The following is a 6,635-nucleotide window of genomic DNA, read 5'->3' as shown; positions in this document are numbered from 1 at the left end:
TGACGCTAACTTTTAACGAACATTTTTGAGTGCCCAAAAGCCACGCCGATAACGACATTCTCAAAGTGGCACCCAGCCACATTGTAACCGTCTTTCCTTTAACAAAGAAGACAGATCTGTTCACATTCACTTATTCCACACAGTAACAACCTGACTGTGCTTAGCTTAACGAACTAAATTCTTATCAAGGAGACACCAAAAACACTGGTAAAAACTATAGGCACCAAGGAAACACATAAAATAATTAATTTGTATATTAACAATATACTAACAAATAGAGAACTTCCCTTAAGTAAACATAAGCAACTTAAATAAACTATTAGAGGCTCTCAATAACTGCCCGAGGTCCTGAAGTAATTACAGCTAGATGCGAAGTAGTGGGTATAACACAATGTCTCCATTCAGTTCGGTAATCACCTGTAAATTTCGATAGGTCATCAATTAAAATTACCAAGCAGAACTAAAGGTTATGAAAATGGCCTATCATTCCTGGCTTACCAGTCAATTACACATTTAATCAATTTGACATAAAATGGCTATTGACTAACCTAGAACAATCGAATAATGTTGACTGGATAATCCCTAATGGATAAACAATTGCTAACGTTAACCTGGATATATGCCAAGACACAAGACACTTAAATTTGGCTCATAGATGATTACATATATATTAAAGACATGCAAGGCCTTACTTAAGAAATAGCTTTCCTAAGCTGGAATTTACAAAGGGCTTGACTTGAGACCCACTCTCTAGTTGACCCTTACCTGTAATTAATTCCAGAGCGGCAAATGGCAATATTAAGAGGTTATGTTCTGGCTCTTGATCAAGCCTCTTGACACGACGAGGACGAGCGTTGTAGAACTTCATCAAATCACGGCACTTTGTTCAACATGGTAGGTCACTCCCAAGGATCAATCTACACCACGATCATGGCTGGTACATAGGGCTTTTAAAAGTAGGAGAAAATCTTATCCATCAAAGTCCTAGTGATAAAAGCACAAGGTTAAAATCTCCTACGAGAGTATGGCTTCCGAGTCGGAGACAATTCGTTGCCAGACTGCTTCGGCTAACTAAGTCAGTCCCGAAGTAAACATTTTTTCCCGATAACAACGGGTAACAGGTTAAAGGGTCTATTTAAAAGTGGGTCAAGGGTAATTACATAAGGGAAAAGTAATTAATATAGATTAACCAATTTACATATCTTATGTCTTAACATATGAAAGACGTTAAATATACTAAAATTTAATTTCTTTTAGTCCACCACCAGCGATGCAACTTTTTTAGTACAAAAAATTGCATCTAAAAATATAAACAATGCACTAACATTTCACTCTGTTAAAATCTCCCTGGTCTTCTGCTCACTAACTATAGCAGCCTTTCTTTTGACATGGGGAGGCTCTGATAAAAGTTTAACTGAATCATTAGTCGACGAAAGTTCCGAATCATCTAATCTTTCAAGAAAAGGAACTAGTGTTGTAATGTATCTTTTAACGACTTCCCTAGTAGAACCCTTTTGTATCGATGCTCCTGTAACTTCACCGATACTGTTATATTGCAATTCTTTCACCAAACCCATAGGATAATTGTTAGGTTTTGTGTGCACCTCTTTCAGTAGGACAATATCCCCAATTTTAATACCCCTCTGTGTAATAGGTCGGTATCTATCCTTTTTATCAACAGCTTGGTCAATCAGTGTACCCAAAAACTCGTTATGATATTTTGATAACAGATTATTTCTAACTTTCCTTAATTTCATATACTCATCTTTAACCTGTTGGGGATTTACACAAGGTTGCCAGTCAGGATCCTCATCTGGTATACCCTGTAATTCTGGAAGGAGGTTCATGGAAGTCAGTTCATAGCCCTTAACTAACTGTTCAGGTGTAATTGGTTCAGGTATAAAGTCTAAATCTTCTTCTCTAAGGGATTCCTTAAAGGCTATAGGTCTCCTATTAACAAGGTGAACAGTGTGGCAAACAATAAATTCAAAGTCATCATAAGATAAAACAAGATTTTCTATACTTCCAAACAACAATCTTTTAACCTGTTTGACACAAACTTCAACAAGAGATCCAAGCTTACTGCATCCTTTAAAATATTGCTGAAACTGTATAGGGCGAATATTGTTTTCTTCAAAATATAACTGACTAGCATGATCACTTAAAAAGTTCTGCATCACATTAGCCCCAGCTACAAGCTGTGTCCCCATATCACTGACGCATAATTCAGGGATTCCATAATCAAAACAATGCAGCTGGAAAGATCGCAAGAATTCTTTTACACCAAGATCCTTGCAAATTTTAAGATTCACTGCCCTACTCCAAGTACATGTAATGCATAATAACCACACTTTTTGAGTTTCATTATTCTTCCTAACATGGAAAGGACCCATATGATCAATGAAAACATTAGCAAATGGTTTGGATGGTAAATTAGACCTGAATTCCCTATATGAATTCTGACTAAGTTTGAAAGTTCTATTACAAAAACGCCTACAATGCACACATTGTTTTAATGCTTTTTTGATGGTCGAAAAATGCCTAGGGATATGAAATTGTCGTCGTATTTCAGCTAGAACTGAATAACATCCTGCATGAAACAGATTGAAATGAACATCCAAAATAATTAGCTTCGTCAAAGCACTGTCTCTCGGCAGTAAAATAGGAAAACCATTATTGCTAAACCATTTCTTAAATTTGCTTTTAACCCTAAGAATACCATTTTCATCCATGAATATATTAAGCTGGGTAATGAGGTTAGGAATGGCCTTCAGATTAAAACTATTCTTATTTTGAAAGTAAGCAAAGATCTCTGGAAACCACTTCCTTTGCTCTGTTATAACAACTCTCTTACTAGCTTCTGCAAAGAGATTAGTGTTGGTATCAGATGAGGTTTGAGAACATATACCTGCCTTTGACTTCCAGTTTCTTATTCCTACTAGTATTCTTCGATAAATCAGAATCAACTTACGAAAGCTGGAATAATTGCAGGGATCAATAACATATTCAGGAAAACCTGTTAAGGAAGAAAAAGTAGTTTGAGAAAGTTCTGCCCCTAAAGGTGCATTCAACTTGGAGAGGTACCCAGAGTCTGTGACAGTCATGGGATTTGGAATAATAAAAGTCATGTCATGTTCCACACCAGGGAGGTCATCCAACTTCTTGCCTGGACCGACGAGAAAATTAGTTTTATACAACTGCTTATGTGAGAGGCATCTAGTAACACAGTCGGCCGGATTCTCTTTCCCTGAAATGAAACAGAATCTTATTGGAAATCGTTGACACAATTTTTGAATATTAACAATTCTATTCATTACGAAAGTTGAACACCTTTGCATTTTATCCAGTTTCTGGGAGGAAGAATTAAGCCAGTGTAGGGCACAAAGAGAATCAGTATAGAGAACCATTTCTACTATGTTAACAGGTTTCAGGCAAGAAGGTCCAGAGATATCTCTTTGCAGTTCCACGAGAGTTTCGACACCCAAAACAATGGCATTTAACTCTAATGAAGGAATTGACTTATTCTTCAGCTGAGTGTTAATCATACGGTTCTTAGCTTGAACAAAACTCACCTTACCAGATTCAACGTGCTGCAAAAAAATTACTGAACCATATAAGTCGTGACTAGCATCAGTATAAGCCATAAGCTTATAAGTACCATTCCTTGGTCCGACATATCTACCTATCTTAATGGGAGGAGAAGCATTAGCTTGTTTACATATATTTCCCCATTCACGTTGAAGCTCTAATGGCAACAATGCATCCCAACCAAGGTTTTTATTGCACTGAAGCCTGTGCATAAACAAACGGCTTCTGTTTAAAATAGGCATGTTAAAGCCATATATGTCAAATTGAGAAGCAATTGTTCCTAAAACAGCACGTTTAGTGGTGGCCTTGCCATCAAGGCAAATAGGCTTTGTAAATATTTCATCTCTTACTCTGTCCCATGCAAGACCAAACAACTTTGTAGTTTTCAGGGGTCTGAGTTTTCATGTCTTCATCTATCTTAATTTGTAAGGAATTATCATTAGTGATAATCTGCTGAACCTCGAATTTGTACGGAGCAAAAATGCGAGGCAGCTCATTATAAGCCCATTCTAAAGACTCTCCAGTTTCCATGGTAATTGCACCATTATCCATATACAGCAAGGTATACATTAAATGTTTTAATTCTGACAAATCTTTATCCTTTTCTTCCTTAAAAGCTAAAATATAATATAAGGAAAGCATTAACAAAAACGGGCTACAACGCAACCCAAAACTCAGCCTCACATTGCGATAAGCAACAACAGAAAAGTCCCCAGCTTTAACATTTTTATACCAAAGAAACAGCAATTTTGACTGATCAGATTCACTTAATGAAAGCATATTGAATGCTTTTTTCAAGTCATAGGTAAGCAATTTCTGACCGAACCTTAAATGAAGAAAAGCTGAGGATAGCTTTTGGTTCAATGTGGGACCTGTATGCATACACTGGTTGAGAGAGAGGCTTAGTTTCTTATTTTTCTCATTCTCTCTCAAATTGGATAAAAAGACTACACGACACTTAGTCGTCTCCCTCTCAGGCTTAAAAATTCCCATGTGAGGAAGAAAAGCATAATCTGGGTGCAGGGCTTTATATTGTTCAAGATCATGAATTGGTTTTATTATACCAGCTGCTATTTGATCCTTAATAGTCTGATCCATTAAATGTAAATAACCCCAATTATTTTTAAGCTTCCTAAAATTAGACTTCAAAATTACCTCTGCTAAATGTTCATTTTTCGATAGCAAGTGTGATACCTCACCATTCCAAAGTAAGGGAACTCGAATCCTACCATCTACTTCTCTAGATATATTATTAAAAGTATAATCAACTAACTGCTTATTCAGTTCTACAGTCTCTTCCTCATAAATAGTTTGGTCATAATTAATGAATTTAGGGCATTCAAGCTCCAATATTTCATTTGTTGCCTTTTGTAGTTTACACTCCATAAGCTTTCCCTTGTCATTCAAAACCGAAAAATTACTACTAACTTTCAAAGTATCATAGTGAAGGTCATGAACCTCATCATCCAAAGTAGGTATGATAGAATCTGCAACAAATAACGAGTGAGTGTGGACACTTACTAAAGACTCCACACTAGGTGGACTAGGAATACTAGCACTAACAGACATCGAATGACATGGCAAAAAATCTATATTATCGATCAATCTTTGAACATTGCCTACCAACATAACGCCCATTGGGGAATCTACATATACTGACAGAGTACCCTTTCCAAACAGGACGTCTTTACTTGGAATACAATAAGCAGCATCAGAACCAAGCAGAAATTCAATATCCTTTACTTCCCGGATATTTGAATGAAGACCCCCATCAGCAAATGAAAACCCTTTATCTAAAAAACCCTTCACTGCCGTGCCGAGCATTGGCAAATTCAACTTAATCTTTATTTCAGGAATAACCATGGCTGGAATCTTATAACGACCATTTCCTAGTGTAATAGGCACCTGAACTACCTTGCTCCGATAAGTTTTAACACCATTGAAACCATGAATTGTAAGATTAACATTATTTCTGATAGTTTCAAAGTCATAAGTATCAGCTAATTTCTGTGAAACAAAAGTACTTTGAGACCCACTGTCTTTTATACCCCTATACAAGCGCTCTTGTCCAATAATGCCAAAAGTGAAAGTAGGAAGAACAGAGTCACTAACGAAATTTGAGAACACTGTAACCCCATTATTTGTTTCTGTGCTTGCTATAGCTTCTTCACTTTTCTTACAATCAGATGAATTATCTTTGTTACACAGAAAAGAAAAATGCCAGCCAAAACATTTAAAACACTTTTGTTTAAACCTAAAATTACATTTAGCAGTGGGATGCGAAAAACTAGCACATTTCAAACAGCCTTTAAAATACTTCAATTTATCTACTTTAGACTGAGGAGTAGGAAATTTTGTACATTTATATAGTAAATGATTGAAATCCTTACCATGAACCTTAGAACATAACGAACAACTAGGTAGGACTTTATTCTTAGGAGAATGCACTTTAACTGCCAAACTAGCAAAACTATCAGCATTTTCAGCACTACCATTGCATGATAAGGAATGCTTTGAAGGCGTAACATTTGACACTTTTCTCGAGTTTTCATACCTCTCGCAAGCTACAAAAAAGTTATCCAAAATTTCCGTAATTGAAGGAGAAGTCTTATTAGTAATTTGCACTAACTCTTTTCTAAATTCATCATTCAAACCTAGCCAAGCAAAATAAGTCAAAAAATCATCAGAGGACATTTGCAAAACCTTAGTAGACTCACATAAATTTCTTAACCTAGATACATAATTAAATGGGTCATCACCTGGATTTAGTTTCAACTCTGTTAGTTTCTTAACGGTGGAAGACTTCCTAACTTCTTCCGAAGCAAAAGCTTTAATCAAGAGCGATTTAGCATCTTGGTAACTCTGTTTATCTGCTTCAAGAGAATTCAGCAAAACCTTAGCCCGACCTTCAACTTGCTGTTTAAGCAAAAGTAACAAATCCCTATCGGGATATTTATAAACACCAGTAGTAGCCTCAAATTCTACAAAAAACTGTAAGAGATCCTCATTTTCCTTGCTACTAAATTTTGGGAGGGGCGCTGTTGGCT

The 6,635-nt window shown here is 36.2% G+C and overlaps 1 long non-coding RNA gene across 1 annotated transcript; it reads right to left on the bottom strand.

Moving 5' to 3' along the window:
• Window positions 1-239: 239 nt before the first annotated feature.
• On the bottom strand, window positions 240-1,231 carry LOC137635308 (uncharacterized). Its single transcript, XR_011042636.1, has 2 exons — window positions 766-1,231; window positions 240-417 (listed from the first exon to the last, which is right to left on the bottom strand). It is a non-coding gene; the product is annotated as an uncharacterized lncRNA (long non-coding RNA).
• Between the last annotated feature and the right edge of the window lie 5,404 nt (window positions 1,232-6,635).

The sequence above is a fragment of the Palaemon carinicauda genome, unplaced genomic scaffold, assembly GCF_036898095.1.
Source record: "Palaemon carinicauda isolate YSFRI2023 unplaced genomic scaffold, ASM3689809v2 scaffold1123, whole genome shotgun sequence".
Classification (NCBI taxonomy): Eukaryota; Metazoa; Arthropoda; class Malacostraca; order Decapoda; family Palaemonidae; genus Palaemon; species Palaemon carinicauda.
Note: the sequence above shows the minus strand (reverse complement) of the source record. Positions and strands in the feature narration are given on the sequence as shown.